The 19,465-nt window shown below is 41.9% G+C and overlaps 1 protein-coding gene across 1 annotated transcript in view; it reads left to right on the forward strand.

The window, feature by feature from the left end:
• Positions 1–19,465, forward strand: part of rpl38 (ribosomal protein L38) — a 302,538-nt gene that overhangs the window by 102,582 nt on the left and 180,491 nt on the right. The gene's annotated exons all lie outside the window — the stretch shown is intronic.

Consider the following 19,465-nt stretch of genomic DNA (forward strand, 5'->3'; position numbering starts at 1 on the left):
ACCTTGTGTAATGAGTAACTACCGTTCCTGTCATGAATGTAACCAAGAAGTGTAAAACATGGCGTTAAGATCCTAATAAACAAACAATATATGCCAGAACACCATGGCTGTGTAAACAATGTTTAGTGTGAAGAGAGTATGAATAATGTACTGGTTCACAACTACTGGTTTTGCCCAGTAAGGGTTCAGTTAGGCCCCCTGGATAGCAACTGGAGCATAATGAATGTGTCCTAATATTTATGCAAATAAGCCACAATGAGGATAAAATTAGGGCATGAATATAAAACATTAAAATACACAAATTGCAATACTAAATATAAGTAATCTAAATGTAAATAAAGAATACTGTGTAGGTACAAGTGATGGCAAGATTTATTGTATATAAATCTGTCTATCTATATAGATGGATGGATAGATGGATATAGATATTAATACAAAAATGAACCATGAATGAAGAATGAAAAGTGTTGTGTGTGTTTATGTATAATTAGAACATGTTAATTAAAATTTAGCATATTATTTACTAAAATTTAGGAAAACGTGGCTAAAACCGACCAAGTACTTAGCAACTCGTAATTCTGCTAGAAACGTTTTAGTTAGCATTTACCATACCTAACCTAAGCAAAAAATAAGCGAATAAAATAAAATAAAATAGAATATAATAGAACTTGGAAATGTAAATAATACAACGAAATGGTTGTATATATGGTAATTCTCAACATGAACCATATAAACAAACAACACTCGACAACACAAACAGACGCAAATAAAATAATGAATGGTTATTTGAAACTAGTTATTTAAAATGTTAAAAATGTACATTTCTACTGAAAAATTTTATAGTAAGTAAAGCAAGTACCTAATTAAAACGTTTCTTTTTAAAATAGCTGTCTACTTTCAGTTAAAATGTATTTAAACAGCTAGTGAAAATTGATTATCGAGTAGCTAGCAAATGCTAGCTAGCAAAAAACGTTCTTTCGTTCAATATTCAATATTGAATCAAGTTTAATGACAAAAATTTATAAATATAAGTAGCTAGCGAATTATAAGTATTATTTATCTTTGTAAAATAGCTAATAAAAAGCATACAAAGACATTTTAATGTATTTTTGTACATTTTGTATGTGTGTATTTGTGCTTGCTGTTTTATGGGTGCTTAATTAGGTCCCACCAATAAATAAATACTGTTAATCACACAAACCTTTCAGAAAATAAATAAGTTCTGAAAGTTCTTTAAATGTGGATAAAAAGTGTTAAATTCAGTCCACTAGATGGTGGTACAACAGCATGTATTGGTTCAAAGCACCTCAACGTCCATGATGTTCCACCATGTGCCCTGTGGAGAAGGTAAACAGACCGGATTTCTTGGTGTTTATCATATATATTAAGAAATAGTTCATTTCTATTATTAACAATCAACTATTTTCTATATATTTACACTACATGACAGTAAAAGTCTTGTGAAACCCCTCCTAATTATTGCTAACAGGTTTATCAAATCAGTGATTTATTTATTCATTCATTTTCTGTTTCACCACCAATTTATCCTGCATCTGATTCATTAGACGAAAGCTAGAAAACATCTCAAACACACACACTCACATTTAGGGCGATTTTAGTAGTTCCAATTAGCCTGACTGCATGTTTATGGACTTGTGGGAGGAAACCTGGAGGAAACCCATGTTAACCCAAGGAGAACATGCAAACTCCAGGGCCGGGGAATCTTACCCTACATCTAATCTACATGCTGTGAGGTGAAAGCGCTACCCACTTATATGCTTCCAACACTGTGTCAACAGTACACAACTGTACACAAAGCAAGGTTCATAAAGTCATGGTTTGACCAAGTCATATAACAAAAAAATAGCACAAAGCATCTTAATTTGTGGGGGAAAACATTCAGAAAGAGCACATGCTCACACTGGCATACTACTCCAATCATGTAAGTGCCAAAATCAGACAAGTGGTATGTGTGAAACTGCTGCTAGCTTATAAGTGAATGACAAATATTTGGTTTGTCCTTCCATGTGTATTTTAGTGGTGTTCATGGTGTCTTTTTTCCAAATTTGTTCCACTTGCTTAAACTTATACACATATTTGCTGATGTATATGCTGCCGTACCTGTATATGGGTCATAATAAACTGTGGTTAATAATTATTTTGTGTAATATCAGCAACAGCCAAGATGAATTCTTTGAGTCATTTTTTACTGGGTAATAAAACATACTTTACGTTCTGATTCAAAGGTGAGGACTGTGATCGGGCATGCAGAAACACATGTACCACGTGTACACACCCTAGGAACCAAAACAGCAGTTCATAAATGGGTTCAGGAAAAGGTCAGTAACACACTTAACATGCACAGCACCATCAACGGCTCACATAATGTTTTTGTAATTGTTGGAATCATATGGTAGATGTTCCTACCCTCCACCCCTTGTGTAGTCTCCCTGACCCCTCAAAGGCCGCTCAGGTGGGTGGGAGTGTGTGTGTGTGTGTGTGTGTGTGTGTGTGTGTGTGTGTGTGTGTGTGTGTGTGTGTATGTATGTATGTGGTGGGGGAAGGAGACTAAAAGAGGTGGAGCGATGTCTATACTGACCCATGGCTGAACTTTGAAAAGACTTCCTGTTGCTGCAGTGGATCGAGTATGTGTGTGTATGTGTGTGTGTGTGTGTTGGTGTAAAAAGGTGAAGATGGCGTCACCCCTCGTTCTCTCATGGTACATTATCTGCACTATCACCTAATTATCATGCCACATCAGTGCAATAACAGGTCAGTCTGCCCCGTGATATAAACCTTCAGATCAGTTTAAGTGAATCTAACAGACCCGAATGTGCTCTTAAATAGGATTCCTATTTAAGAAAATGCAGAGGAGCGATACGGCTCGGCCTGGGATGCCCCCTTTTGAGGAAGTGTGGAGGAGGCCATAAATGCACATGTGCTAAGACAGGCCACGCAAAGCAGTTAGCAAGGGCTAAGCAAACAGAGCGAGCCTTCAAAGTGAGAGCACCCGTCATAAATCGAAGCCGGCGACAGCAGACAGAGCACCTCCTTAGCTCCTGTGGAACGCTGCTCCTCCCAGCTTTCTCCCCGGACGAGCTGCAAACAAATAACCCAGCAGGCCCTGGCACAGGTGAAGGGGACACGCTCAGCCTCCCCTGCTCTTTACCCCAGTTCATTTAGGGCTTTTTTTTTTACCATCCATCCTCATCTAGATTATTATGTTCGTGGTCTTGCTGCAAGATGCTGAACCTGACAGCTCACAAGATTGTGCGAGCTGTACTGGGCAAAGTGTGAAAGTTCGGATGGGTTTCACGTCCTGTGTGTGAAACGGGGAAGCACCTCGTGGTTTTGTTGCTTAACAGGAGCAATCCACGTCCAACCAAATGGAGACATTTTCCCTGCACGCGCAGCTGTTGTTCACGAGCCTCGTCCTGACGGCCGCCAATAAACACAAAAAGTTCACATTCCCAAAGGCGGTGGGGTCGGGACCTCAAAATGAAGTGAACAAATCTGATTGAGGAATCAGCGCGTGCCACTGGGCCAAGGCTGGAGGGGGGTAAGGGTAAGTGGAGGGCAAAAGTGAGAGAGAGGTAGAGTGGGATTGCCTACGTGTGTGTCTCTGAGAGGTTTCCTGTGGTTGTCCCTTGGCCGACCTCCTCCACAGAATGGACAGAGTGTGTACGGGTGTTTGCTGGGGGTGTGGAGAGCGCAGTTGGACTGCGCCGTCTCACCTGTGCTCTGTTTTCTCACATCCATACGCTGGAATACAGCAGGTGCTAGTAGTGGACAAACGTGTGTGTGTGTGTGTGAGAGGGAGAGTTCAGTTCAAGCATGCGAACAACCGGGGCAATGAAAACACGTCAGAGGCGTCTTCGTCACCCCGGCCTGCGTGCCCGCTGAACTTCTGCCCGACAGCTTGACCCGATCTTATCAGTTGCTTTCACACTTGACGCGGCTTCTGGTTGTAATTACACCGTGTAATAGAGCATCCTGTTAGCGGACCCCCACACTGAATGCCCCCTTATCTCGCTGATTTAGCAGCCAGCGGAGACCCTTCACCCCTAACACACACCCTGGCTGTGGCTGCACTCCCAGTCCTGTCAAACAGGCAGTTTTTGAAAAATGGGCTTTGTGTGCCGGTCATCTGGATGGTGGCATCGAGATCACAGCTGCAAGTGCAACAGGAGGATTCTGTGACCGGGTACATGAGTGTTTAATTACAGTTTCATTCAAAATGAAGGACAATATTATAGATCTGAAATGCGCTGGTGCTCATGCCAGGTTCAGAACTGTTTTCTGCTTCGTCATTTGATTGAAGACACTGTGTTGATTGATTATTCCGACTGTAAGTCTCTTGTATTTGATAAAACCTGTATTTTGGGACGTCTTTTCAAGAGCACGCTACTGCATCTTCATTGGGGGTAAAGCCTGACGTCTTTTAAAAACACGTCTTATTACACGTGTTAAACTAACAAATTACACAAGGTGAAGGTAGCTTCTCCTTGGTTGGTATGATTGGTATGTTTGGTTTGCAATGCCATGCTTGTTTTTTTAGTCATTTAAACAATTTCTCTGAACGTACGGCGTAATCCCTGAAGCAGCCCGGTCCCTCCAGGCTGAGGCATGTCTCTCTTTATCAGAATCGCCGGCCATCTCGACTCCATTCCATCCACTCAGCCTTCACCTGCTAATCCCACTATCAGCTTTTTCTCTCCACCTGACAATCCAGCTAATCTTCCTAAAAGCTTTATCCACTAACGGCATGCCGGCGCTGGTTCCAAACCATCTAAGGGGTTTCCTCCTCAGTCTGAAACCAGCTTGCAGCTTGTGACATCAATAAATCCCACCAGAGCCATTTTATGAATTGAACAGCAGTTTGGAATGTGTCTGTGTACCTATTCAGTTTAAAGAGCTTTGTGAAGTCGGGCACCAATTTGGGATGGAATAAAAAGCCAGGCACACTAAACATGCCTAGTGCAGACCAGGTGGCCACTGTTGGGCCCTTGAGCAAGGCCCTTAACCCTCAATTGCTCAAAATAAATTGTGTACAGTCATAATTGTAAGTCGCTTTGGATAAAAGCGTCTGCTAAATGCTGAAAATGTAAATGTAAATGCAGACTCTTCTGGATCTCTCTTCACATGAAATTGTGTTTATAGACCCTGGTTTGAGCATATTATTTTAGAGAATCGATTTTATACAACTGGCATCTCTCACTGATGGTTAGAATAGAACGCCTTTATCGTACATGGTATCATATATACATCTACATGAGTATAGTACAACTGAATTGCATATCCCAGCTCTTTGAATGTTGGGCTCAGAGTGCAGGATCAGCCATTGTACGACACCCATGGAGCTGGTTAAGAGCCTTGCTCAAGTGCCCAATGGTGTCTGCATGGCAGAGCTAAGATTCAAACCCTCAACCTTACGATTGACAGCCCAAAGCTCTACCCACTAGGCTGCCACTGTCTTGGTACATCAGACACTTTCTTGCATGCATACACACTCTTAATCTTTCTTGCAGACACTTTATACACACGTTTCTGCAATCCATACTTCAGCGGTACCGGTTCATGCTTTGTAAACATCTAAACGTCATCTAAATACCTTATGTTTTATCTTTTATCTTTTTTGGGAGAGCGTCACTCTAAATTTCGTTGTACGTTCACAGAATTACAGCTGGACCTGTAGGCAGCGTATAAAATGGTTGTATTTCAGCTACCAACAATCAATACTAATAGTTGTTCACATATCCAGTTTTTAGACCTTGTGATTCATATTTCATTAATTTAATTCATTATCATTATCAAACTTGGTGACTAAATTGCGAAACAGTGGGTGGACGGGTGAGAACGGGGGGTCACCTCGAGCGTACGTGCCACGTCCGTGCGTTCTTGGTGAATTCTGGCTGAACTCAGAACTGCACTTCTCCACCTGGGCAGCAGTAAAACAGAGCGGCTCTGCCGTTGACAGACGGAGAAGGATGGCGGTCCTGGAAGCCCTCTGAGGTGAACCAGGGGGCAGGTTAGTGAGAAACCACGATCTGGCAAGGCACGTTCTCCCTGCCTGTGGTACATCAGCTCCTTAAAGTTGCAGTTTTAACCCCCCCGTGTAAAGAAGACCTGACTGTCTCGTCCTTTGATGATGACAATGAAAGATGGTCGATGCAAAAGCAAACACTGCTATGATTGATCGTTTGATGCATAGCCTTAACGAAAGTGAAAATAGGTGATGAATGGATGCGTGGACCAGCACACAGGGTGGGGGGTCTCTAACCTGAAAGAACGAGCTAATTTTTAGAAAGCAGGCCCACGATTGCAGCTTGGCAAACTTATTATGATCCATCATTACCTCAGACATGCACTGTTGTCCATTCTGAGGAACATGCAGGCTTTTAATAAACTGTAACCCAAGAAAGGAGGTTTAATTCATTCTAAAAAGTTCTTTTAACCTCAGTGCCGATTGATTTTAGGACAAAACAGGCATGATGACGTCTCATCCTGATCATCTCGGCTCATAAAGCGCTTTATCAAAGCCTGTTTACGGAGGGGTGCTTGTCTTTGATCGCGATACCTTTATGGTTCCCATAGGGGTGAAGATCTGAGGCCCTCCACACAGAGCGTGTGTCAGACTGCCCTCGCGCTGGTGTAAAATGCAAATTAGCCCGGCGACAGGGTCGAGAGGGAAGGGCGGCAGTTCAAAGGGACCCGAGGTGCCATCCGGCCTCTTTGTCTGTTCCTTTTTCACAAGCAGGTGAGGCGCCGGCTTACGTAATACGTCCCTAATTGAAAGTGTGAACGGTGGGGTCGGCATCTCGGCGTTTCACTACTGTAAGTCTCACGCCAGCTGCCGGCGAGACGAGAGGGAGATAATCGGCGGCGGCGGGACAGACACCGTGACTAGACTTAATAACAGGAACGGCAGGCTTGTAGCGGCGGTATGTCGCCGTCACCTCTCCATTGTCATCCGCGCTGCCCTGTCCTGTTAGTCAGTGCCACCCGCCCCTCTCGGCCCCGGGACAATCCGCATCTCCGGGACTAGCAGGAAACAAGGCCAGCGGCACACAATGGGTCATGTAGACTCTTTGACTCCAGCTTAATGACGGCACTTAACAGGTAGCACTTCAGACGGCTCTCTGCGCTCGCTCCGCTGAATGACACCCTGTTCCCGAAGGCAGAGCTCTTATTTCATTTTTCACCTGCTTATCTGTTTTAGGACATTCACTGATTCCAGATAACGTCACATCATTCTGAGGTAAACTTCTGTTTAGACGCCTCGGTTATTATCATTTACATATATATTTTCGGCATTTACAAAACGCTTTTAACCAAAGTGACTTATAGTGCTGTGACAGTATATCGTCTAAGCAATTGAAGATTAAGGGCCTTGCTTAAGGGCCCAACAGTGGCTACCTGGCAGTGGTGGGGCTTGAACCAGTGACGTTTCCATTACTAGTCCAGTACCAATAATTACCAGTAAACCCTTCCAACTTTAACATCAGCTCTGACTATTAAGTTTTTTATTTTTATTATTAGGTTTTTTATTCTAATTAAGCTTTTAGCTTCATTATTAACAGATTCTTCTTTATTTATATAGGTATGTAGATAGACAGACAGACAGATAGATAGATAGATAGATAGATAGATAGATAGATAGATAGATAGATAGATAGATAGATAGATAGATAGATAGAGACAGACAGACAGACAGACAGACAGACAGATAGATAGATATACAGACAGACAGAGAGACAGATAGATAGACAGATAGACAGACAAACAGACAGACAGACAGACAGACAGACAGACAGACAGACAGATAGATAGATAGATAGATAGACAGACAGACAGACAGACAGACAGATAGATAGATCATTTATTAATCCCAAAGAGAAGGTCAGGCATTAAAGGTATTTATGTACTAAGTGAAAGTAAGAGCAAGTACATGTTGCATAACTTTAAAAACGACCTGTTAAGACAATTGAAACCCTTCCAGAACAGTACGTGGTGCAACATCCTGTCAGGAGGGTGTGACAATGGCCGTGAGGTGTGATGAATCTAGCATAAATCTAAACGGCACTCGAGAGGATGAAGCATGGAGCTATAATAGGCAATAAATAAGCATTAGCATCACAGAGGTTAGGTTCGGGTCAGGAGGGCTCCGAGCGGGGAGGCCGAGTAAACGAAGGGCCACTCGGCTCAGAAAGCCCTGGTCTTGACTGGTTTCCCAGCTGTGAGCTCCTTCTGACCCCCTCCTCATCTGTCCCTGTCTGTCTCACCGTGGCTTCATCTCGACCTGGACTCCTCCACTCAGCTCCGTCCCGCCTCGACCCCTGCACACCTACGACTGCCAGAACTGACCAAACTCGTGTTTGTGCATCGTGTTCCATTTTCTTGCAGATTCCAGCTCATTTCTGTAAATAAAAACAGAAGCAATGATTTCTAAATCCACTTTCACCTGTATATACACACCATAACAGGACAGTGACAACATACATATATATATATATATATTAAAGAAGCATCAGATAAAGACCTAGTCCGTAATGGTTAATAATAATGCATGATTGCAAGAACGTCATTTAATTCACTCTATACAGATCATTGTCATCAAGTGCTTTATTCTGATCAGGTTTGCGGCGGGTCCAGTAAATGGACACAAGGGTGCAAGGCATGAATACCCTGGACAGGGCACCGATCCATTGCAGGGATATGGCCATCCATGGGCCAGACACAGCCAGTCGTGTGTGTAGACACCCAACTGGCCAATAGCACCACTGAGATTCAAACCTGCATCCCAGCGATGGTGGGCCAGCGTAATAGACCACTGTGCTACCCGAGCACTACAAAGGCATTTACATATGTTTTAAATCTGAAAATAATTAGGAAGCACAGCAAGAAGGGCCTGGGTTGGCATGTTCTCCCTGTCTCAGTGTGGGTTTTCTCCGGGTGCTCCAGTTTCCTCCTACAAATCCAAAGATGTGCAGTCAGAGCTACTAAGTTGGAGCTACTAAAAACTGACCTGTGATGGACTGGTGGCCTGTGTAGGGTGTGTCCTGCCATTCGGGCAATGAATCTGACCCACTGTGTTTTCGATCAGGATAAAGCAGACAGTGAAAGAGGCACGGTGGCTCAGTGGGTAGCACTGTCACGTCACAGCAGGAAGGTCCTGGGTTCGATTCCAAGGTGGAGCGGTCCGGGTCCTTTCTGTGTGGAGTTTGCATGTTCTCCCCGTGTCTGTGTGGGTTTCCTCCTGGAGCTCAGGTTTCCTCCCGCAGTACAAACATGTGCAAATGATGTGAACTGGAGATACTAAATTGTCCAAGACATTCAAACTTGAACTGATGAATCTTGTGTAAGCAGTAACTACCTGTCCTGTCTGGAATGTAACCAAAGTGTAAAACATGACGTTAAAATCATAATAAATAAATAAAATAACATTGTCAGTGATTGTGTATGTAAATTTTCCCCAACTAATAAGTTAAAGGAGCTCAGTTAGATGCTAAACAGCCACAGAGAGACTATGAACTCTATAAACTCTGTACGACTTACACGTCATTCATTTACTACAGCACAAGCAGTAAACAGAACAGCGATGGCAGATGCAGGAAATAAATGCTGCGGCTTGTTCTATACGCCGTGGATTTGAACCCTGTGTGAATCTGGTGAACGATAACAACACAGATAAGGTGTGTGTGTGTGTGTGTGTGTGTGTGTGTGTGAGATGGTGTTACAGGCTTCTGTATATCGCTTACTGGATATCACCGCTGCACTCTCGGTGACCCGCGGCAGACGTCTGCAGCCATCGCTGCTCATAATCTTATCTCAGCGTACAATTGCATATGTTTTTTTTTTGTCTTGGGAAGCGACATGACCTGTTCTGATTGAACTAATGATGATGTCTGATCACACAAGTAGTAAATGGTGCACAATACAGACAGACGTTCATTTAAGGGTATATGCATACCATTCCATTTAGGACTCTATAATGTTTGGGACATTTGACTTCACAGGTCTTTATGATCACACAGTCTGAGGTGTGTTCCTTTGCTCCATTACTGCAGGTATGAGATAGCAGGGCTTGTTTCTAAGCTTTTGAACACCTTTGGAGTCTGTAGTTGCCATTGTTCAACATCAGGACAAGAGCTGTACCAGTGAAAGTCAAAGGAACTGTTATGATGCTAAAAACAATAATAAAAACAATAAAAAACTTAAAGAAGGATCCTCAAAATTGTCTGTCAGACAGAATAGAAACAGCTCTCAGGAAGCAGGATAGAAGCCACAAAGAACTTAGAAGAGCCTCTAGAACTCTGGAAGAAGGTCTTGTGGACTGTTGAGACCAAGATTAATCTTTATTATCATGGCCTAAGCAAAACAAAGCGTGAAGACAAAAAGTAACTGCCCAGAATTCAAAGCATACCACCTCAAGTCAAGGACCGACAGACCAAAAACCCCTGTTGAGCAAGCCAAGTGCGACAGTGGTAAGGAAAATGGTCTTAAAAGTACAAGGAAAAAACCTTAAGAGGAGCCAGACAAAGCAAGGTGCTTTGTCCTCCTTGGATGGCCTGGAGAGCAAAACATCTGTGAAACATGGTGGTGGGAGTCTCATGGTTTAAGCATGTATGGCTGCACAAGTGGTTCCTCCAAACTTATACGGTGGAGCTTCATCCTACAGCAGGATAATGATCAGCTAAATGAAGCCAGTCACCCGATTTAAGCATCAGCCTTGGTGAAGCATCAATAGAGAAGATGCTCAACAACCACTGATTTAAAAGTGTACCACAGGGCACCATGCAGTGGAAATAAATAAACGTATAAACTTTATTAGAAATAAAACACTATGGCACTGTTATGTGAGATGAAGATGAAGTATGGTTTCATCATGCCGGGTCCTCTGGAGCTTTGGAACCGAACGTAACCTGCACACGTACCCTTCCACGTGGTACCTCGGAGGGCAGGAGAGTAGGAGCGGGGTCAGCGGAGACAGCTGCTTCTGATCTGAGCTGGTAGGGAGCAGAGGGGAGAAAGTCACCACGGGTTCATGTGCAGGCCAGATGAGGGAGCCGGGAAGGGGGGGGGGGCTCACAACGACGGCCACGGCTGGGGAGCATCAGCATCAGATGGTACCACCCGACACTGATGTGAACAATGACGGATCCCTGACCGGTTGGATTTTTGGGACGTTTTGAGTCAGTTTTATCCCTGACCACGCTGACAGATCTGATCCATAAATGATTAATACAGCCTGGTTTTACCTCCACACTAGATTGTCTCTTCATTATTATGACAAAACAGGATGTAGCACAATTAATACCGCCGATGATCTTCATTCTGAGCTTCCTGACTCGTCTCAGATCATTTTTGGTCAGTTTCTTGAGACTTTTTGAGTCAGTTTTGGGTAAAGTCCAACGTTTATCCCTGACCACACTGACAGATCCGATTCATGAGTGATTAATACAGACTGGTTTTACCTCCACACTACTTTGTTTCTTCATGTATATTATAAAACTGAACAAAGCAAAATTAATACCGCAGATGATCTTACTTCTGAGCTTCCTGACTCGCCTCAGATCATTTCTGGTAGTTTTTTAGGACGTTTTGAGTCAATTTTGGGTAAAGTCCAATTTATCCCTAACCAAACCGTTTTGATGTATTACAAGTCATATCAAGATTGGAACGTTTATCAAAAAGCTGCCGATATCACAGAGCATCTGGACTCGTCTCAGATCATTTCTGGTCAGTTTCTTGAGACTTTTTGAGTCAGTTTTGGGTAAAGTCCAACGTTTATCCTCCACACTATTTTGTTTCTTCAATATTAACATTAAACTGGACGAAGCTAAACTGATATCTTAATTCTGAGCATCCTGACTCGCCTTGTAGGATTTTTGGGACATTTTGAGTCCAGTCTTTAATCCTAACCAAACTAATTAACCAGTTTGTTTTGATGAGCCACAATAAGCTGTTTGTCTTGTATAATATAAAGTGCTACAAAATATGGGTTGCAGTCCTACTCATGAGTGGTACAGTGGTGGAGCGAGTGCTGCACAGCAACATGGGCCGTGTCCTAAATAATAGATAAAAGTGATGTTTTTATACAACTTATTACACTGGGATGCACAGAGAATTAAGAAGGGCACAGCTCTAACCTCTCTGCTTGCCAATCCTGATGCCAATGCCAAATGTGCACCCGGTACAAAGCCTTTAAACACTGAATAGATCAAGTGAGCACCGTTACTCTGCCATGAATGAGAACTAAAGAACAAACTAACACTCGATTCCTCAGTTGGGCACCCAGGGTTCTTTCAGTATGGAGTTCCAAGGACGTGCAGTCAGGAGGCTAACTGGAGCTACTAAAATGGTCTAAAGTGTGTGTGTGTGTGTGTGTGTGTGTACTTACTTGTTTGCTGGGATCCAGGTTTAGAATCCTCAGTGGTGCTATTGGCCAGTCTGGCCCATACAGATGATGCATATAGATGAGTCTGTGTGGCGATGGTTGAGGCCCTGTGAGTGTACTGGACGTGTTACTGCGATGTGCCCAGTGATTCTGGGAAGGCAGGACTTACTGCAACCCTGACCAGGATGTTTAACAGTTTTCCGAAGACTCTTCTCTGCTTCAGCATTGCTCAGATGGAAGGTTTTTGTCTTTACTGTTGGTGGGAGCTTGATGGGGAATGTTTGGACCCTAATTTAAACTTCATACGTGATTGAACCAGGATTTTAAACTTCCTATACATTTTAAATGTTGTATTGTGCTTCTTTTTGACATATCGCACCTGAAAAACACACACTAACCTTTTAAACATACATAATGTTAGTATTTATTTGCGGCCTGAAACAGAACCGTATAATAAAAATCGACCGCATTAACAGACTCTATAGGTTACAAACTACAATGTTATTAATCAATAAAATAAATTAAATGACTCCAATCAACTTTCTTCCCGTTCCCATCATCTGTACCTTCGGTCACACGCCAGCTTCGTCAGGCGTCACGAGCGAGCGCAGATAAAGTTCATGGCTACGGTGAACTTTTGAACTTTCCTCGGTATGTGACATTGCACCGCAGTCTGAATCGAACGCTCAGAGCCGATTCTTTATTATTTAGGACGTTTAACCCACTTGGCACCGAGAGGGCATCTGATAGACGAGATTAACCGCTCCGTCCACGGCGTTCTTTTCCGGCAAAGGCCAAAGCACGCTCGCATTCTGAGTAAACAAAACACCCGGCTTCTTTAAAGGTTCATGAGAGTTCACAGGTTTGAACTCTCTCTGACCCTATTTCTCAAATACCACAGATGAAGCGTTCCTGTAGGACTGAGGAGATGTGATGTTACGTATGAGGAAAATGCACTAATATCAGAATACACACACACTGTTTTGGTTTCTATCTTTAATTGGGCGTCTGATAAACAGTTAGCTTTTTTAATATAATATGGTACAAAGTGTGTATAACCTTTATATTTAGCCTTATCTCTATCATAAGCATCATTACCATAATCTCTATCATGCCAAATCTTGGTGGTTGCCGTCATAAGGTCATGTACAATACCAGATGTATTGTTCTTAATTCTTGAGTTTATAAATGTGTGTATTTCCTTGAATCTATTATATGATAACATGGAAAATGTTTGTCATTGTTTACAATGTTTATTAAGGTAATTGCTGATGTTGATCTAGCATGTAGTAAACACTGAGGTTCAATATTGTAGATAGAAGAGATGATTGGAATTTGGCGTGGATGAAAGCCGGCGGCTGGAGGAAGAGCAGCTTGAGGTCATGAAGTGTGAGAAACGTTTGAACTTGTCTTAAAATCGTACAGCAAACATTACAGCTGGAATGCTGCCTTAGCAGATGTCCTAGAAAGCCAATCGTATTCATTTTGGCAGCTTCTTCTTTACTACAAGCCTGAACATTTTAATTACCAGTGAATACAGTTTGAGCAATTGAGAATTAAGGGCCTTCTTTGCTCAGGGACCCAACAGTGGCAACTTGGTGGTGGCGGGGCAACCTTGAACTGGCAACCTTCTGTTTACTAGTCCAGTATCTTAACCACTGAGCTATCACTGCCCATATTAAAAATGATTGGTTTAAATTTGTAGAGTTTAAGACTGATGTGATTTTCTAATCAGGGCTTTTTGTTGAGCTCAAGGCAGGATGAATATTCTTTAACCATTTCACTTATTTTGCCCCTGTCCCAACTTTTTTTGCAGGTAATGCAGGCATCAAATGTAATATTTGCTTCTATGTACAAAATACAATCAAGCAAAACGTCAGCCAAAACGTTAAAAAAATCTTTTCTTTGTACATATGTCAGCAAAATAAATAATAAATAGTATTAACCAACCACAGATTCTACTGTTCTGTAAATGTTCCGGTTCCTCACTCTGTTATACGACGATTTAGAACCCACACGGCCTGAGGTCAGGTCACAGCGCCAAGCTTAATGTGATACTCGTGTCACTTAACCTGACAAGCTACAGGTACAGCTCATTCATCTTCATCTTGCTTAGTGGACTCCTGACACCGAGCTGCTCCACCGAGGACAGGGATTCTGTTTTCACTTGTTTGGTTTTATCGTTGAGGACCTTTACTGGTATCCTGATAGATAAATAGGACGCGGTTTTAGTTCTGGATACTGTTCCACTACGCAGGGGGATAACTGGTTCATATACACGTACCTGTCCAGGAATTAATGGTACCTGAACTGTGAAGATGTTGTGTTGCTGTGTACTTTTACAAAGTTGATTTTTTACTTTTATTTTCTATTGTGTTATGGAATCATGAACCTTAGTTAAGGCTACAGACGTCTGCGTTTCTTTTGCACTATTTTCACCAGCACAGACAATAATGTATGTATTGTATTGTATTGTATATAACTGATATACTTATATACTATATTTTATACTCAGTCGTTACCACAACATTTATGTGCATTTTAGTCACTTTTCAGCCTCACTCTGTAAATATATACTGCAATATATGTTACTACTCTATACATATGTTTTACTTTCACTTATCTGGTCACTGCTGTACTTTAATTGTAATATAATATAAATGTAAATAATCTTCTATCTTGCACTTCTGGTTAGATGCTGCTGCATTTCATTGGCTCTGTATTTGTACTCAATGACAATGAAGTTGAATCTAATCTAATAGTTTACTTGGATATTTTGTGACTTAAAGGGAGAAACTGAACAGACTGAGAGTTAATGGCTCTCACTGTGGTTCGAATAAGTCCTACAGCCCTAGACATTGGTTCATAACTTTTTTTTCAGTCTGCTATGTTTCTCTGTCTTTTACGTATTCTTAAATACAGGGCCATGCACCGTTCTTCTTTGTTAATTTGTCACTTATCTATAACTATACAGGACTGATTATTATAGCGTGTTAATTTCCGCTCATCCACCACCACATCGCTGAGCTTTATCATTTCAATTAAGATCTAATGTCTAAGATCTAAGATCTCATTTTCTTACGTTCCTGCTCTCCTCGGCCCCACGTGTCCTTTTCTCTCTCCGTCTCACTCATTCGTTCTCATCCTCATTCGTTCTTAAATGGACACGCACAGGACCCACGGAGGCCGAAACTCCGGAGAGATGGAGAATTTAATGTGCCGATGAGGTCATGCCTCTCTTTTTGTAAATGACTGAACTTTTCCTGACCCTCCGGACCCGTGAAAAGCCCCCTCTTGATTATAAATAATAGCAGCGGGTCGCTAATAGGTAATCCGGACGAGGGCTGAAAAGGTCTGATATGATTCGGCGGGAGGGCAAGAGTGCAGCAGACATGTAAATGCTGTTAGGAAGGTTCTCGTTTTCACTTCGGCGCTGGAGAGACGTATCTGTCTTTGGTGAGATGAGGATTTACCCAGAATGCTTTTCTCTCTTTTAAAAGCAAGAAAAGTAGTATCCTGCACAATGACAATTTTGAAGTTAATGGCTTATAACATTGGTTTATAACTTTTTCCAGTCTGTCTTTTATTTCCCTTATATATGTATATATAAACCGATCAGCCATAACATTAAAACCACCTCCTTGTTTCTACACTCACTGTCCATTTTATCAGCTCCATTTACCATATAGAAGCACTTTGTAGTTCTACAATTACTGACTGTAGTCCATCTGTTTCTCTGCATGCTTTGTTACCCCCTTTTTATGCTGTTCGTCAATGGTCAGGACCCCCACAGGACCACCACAGAGCAGGTATTATTTAGGTGGTGGATGATTCTCAGCACTGCAGTGACACTGACATGGTGGTGGTGTGTTAGTGTGTGTTGTGCTGGTATGAGTGGATCAGACACAGCAGCGCTGCTGGAGTTTTTAAACACCATGTCCACTCACTGTCCACTCTATTAGACACTCCTACCTAGTCGGTCCACCTTGTAGATGTAAAGTCAGAGACGATCGCTCATCTATTGCTGCTGTTTGAGTCGGTCATCTTCTAGACCTTCATCAGTGGTCACAGGACGCTGCCCACGGGGCGCTGTTGGCTGGATATTTTTGGTTGGTGGGCTATTCTCAGTCCAGCAGTGACAGTGAGGTGTTTAAGAACTCCACTCATACCAGCACGACACACACTAACACACCAGCACCATGTCAGTGTCACTGCAGTGCTGAGAATCATCCATCACCTAAATAATACCTGCTCTGTGGTGGTCCTGTGAGGGTCCTGACCATTGAAGAACAGCATGAAAGGGGGTAACAAAGCATGCAGAGAAACAGATGGACTACAGTCAGTAATTGTAGAACTACAAAGTGCTTCTATATGGTAAGTGGAGCTGATAACATGGACAGTGTGTAGAAACAAGGAGGTGGTTTTAATGTTATGGTTGCTCGGTGTATATGCTGTATATATATATAAAGCTCTACGTGTTTTGGCCTTTTCACCATATATTTCAGAATTTACTCCGCTTTGGCGAGATGAGGATTTACCCAGAATGCTTTTCTTTCTTTTAAAAGCAAGGAAAGCTCGCCTTTTGTTTCTAAACTATGCAAACAGCACAGGAATCGGTACATTTGCGCTGATTTACTCCAGCCCAAATCCAGGAGCCTCCGAAATCTCTTTCATTTAGGCGCCATAAATTCAGTATATGCTCGCAAATTTAGACAAAATATGGCTCGGCGAATGAAAAGTTCCGTTGTCAGCCCTCGATGTGGAACAATGGGCCAAACGGAGGTTCTTTAGAAAGGTGTTAGGAGGAAAAGTTCAGCTGCATCTATCACTGAGCCTGGACCTGCGCGGATAGGAGGGCTGGACATAAAGGTGTCAGCCGTGCAGCGGGGCGGGTGTAAATCAGGAGCCCGTAGAACGGGGCAGAGAAATGCCTAACACAGGCATCTGCCAGGCTTCTCTGTTTCTCTGCCTCTCTTTCTTTGCTTTTTACCCAGTGTCATACAAGGACAAGTCCCTTCCACATGACCTTCAGTTCAGCGCTGTTTTTCTGCCTCCTTTGCTTTATGTTTTTAATTAATTATTTAATTTAATACTTGCTCCTTTGAAGACATGCGAGGCAGCAGTAAAGCTTGTTATTCTACAGAGGCAGGTCCTCATCATTCCATCCGAGTCGCCTCCTGTGTCGGTATCAACATGAAACGGCTCTTTAGTGGGATAACACGGCTTTGGCGAGCAGATGCATGATTCGTTCGTTCTCCCTCAGATTCTCGCGTGATGTGAACTCTCCGTCACCCTCGTCCCTTTTTCCTCACGTCACACCCGCTTGATTATTATCCTTATAGCACTTTTATGCAGTTTATTTCTTTATGGGTCTTTCTTAGTATCAGAGTCAAGACATTCAATTAAATGCAATAAAACAAATGCATTTGTTGCTCTGATGACCGGCTCTGACTGTTGTATGTGCTTTAAACGGAGGAAAGGAGTCAGCGTGGGCACTTTCACTGGACTGCAACTCCACAGCCATATTAAAAAGATCTGCAATTCAAACCATAGTGGTTTGTGACTTGTCCCACCTAGGACCACTGTTTTTGGGCAGAGTAACTTCAACCCAATTAACCGGCCATAATGATTTTGCTCTTATTAGTCTGTAGCAGTCACTCTTTATGCTGATGCTGATCAAATCTGCTGCATTCGACATGTAAACTATGAGTATAAACCATCAGAACAACATTTAATAGATCCCTGACCATCACATGCATGACTGTTACAAAACAGGCATTGCTGTGCACGTTTTAAAGGGTTGTCCTAATGTTTTAGCTGAGCAAAATTTCGTGTTAATACTTTGTGGGATCCTTATGGTCAATATAAACTTAATATTTGATATAGTTACTCAATGCTTAATAGGGTTAACCCTGCTAAACTTAGGGGTCCTGATATGTAAAGTACAATAGGTCTGTGTTACGTTTCAGCTCTAAATGGTTTACTGGGATCAGGTTTAACTTTGCTTGCCCTTGGTAGGTTGTTATACTGAGATCGTGATTAAAAACATAACAGATCATTTGCTGTCCACTGTAAAGCAGGACTTCTTTCATCCGTTCAGAAGTTTGACCACCTTTTGACTGACACACGGGTTTCCAAAAGGTTTAAAAAAGTATTATAGCAAAAATCCTAACAAATCAACAGTTCAAAGACCAAGACCGACTAATTAAAGATGTGGAACTGGTGTCGTTCCTGAATGGAAACCTGTAACCACAGCAGCTCTTTTTAATTGCCAGTAATTACATACTTATGCTTTTACATTATAAAACATAAGATTTTGTCCAGATTTTATAATTGGTGACACTCAAAAAAACTAAAATAATAACATTACATAAGAAAATATTGTTATTTAATGTAAATATTTATTAAAAATGCTGTTGTTAAGGCACTAAAACTCCACCACAGTTGCAGCCATCATCTTCAAATAGTAGAACCTTGGTACAGGGATGAATCTATTGAGAAGTGACCAGGCTACTAATAATTCTTAAAGCTTTAGGTAAAGCTATTTCGACACCACAGTACAAAAACAGATCGTGTAAAAGTGAAACTGGTGCTTGGGTAGCAAGAAGAAAACCACAGCCACGTCAATCTTCATCTGACAAAAGCACTTTGGACAGCGAGTGTCTGGTGACAAGCGAGAACGTTAAACACTCGAGCTTTGGAATTGCATTTTCCTATTTTTTGACACGTTAAAGTCAGTACAGTAGTGTTATATTAGTATCAGACGGTGTAATTTTCAACAGAAGTCTCAGAGACAGAAGTATTTTTAATATTGTCAGTGTTTTATTAAATAGAGCTTATACAGCAGTCATTTAAATTAAGTGGCATCCATTAGAAGACACTAAATATATTCATATATGTAAATATATATATATATAAAACTACATTACAAATATACAAACATCTCAGAGAAATACAGTAAAGTAGTGCTTTTTGTTAAAGTATGTACAATTTCATATAAAATATTATATCTACAAAAGGACAAATAGAAGGTATAAAATATTTACACACACATTTCCACGCCACAGT

This window comes from Trichomycterus rosablanca, chromosome 10 (genome assembly GCF_030014385.1).
Source record: "Trichomycterus rosablanca isolate fTriRos1 chromosome 10, fTriRos1.hap1, whole genome shotgun sequence".
NCBI classification, from domain to species: Eukaryota; Metazoa; Chordata; class Actinopteri; order Siluriformes; family Trichomycteridae; genus Trichomycterus; species Trichomycterus rosablanca.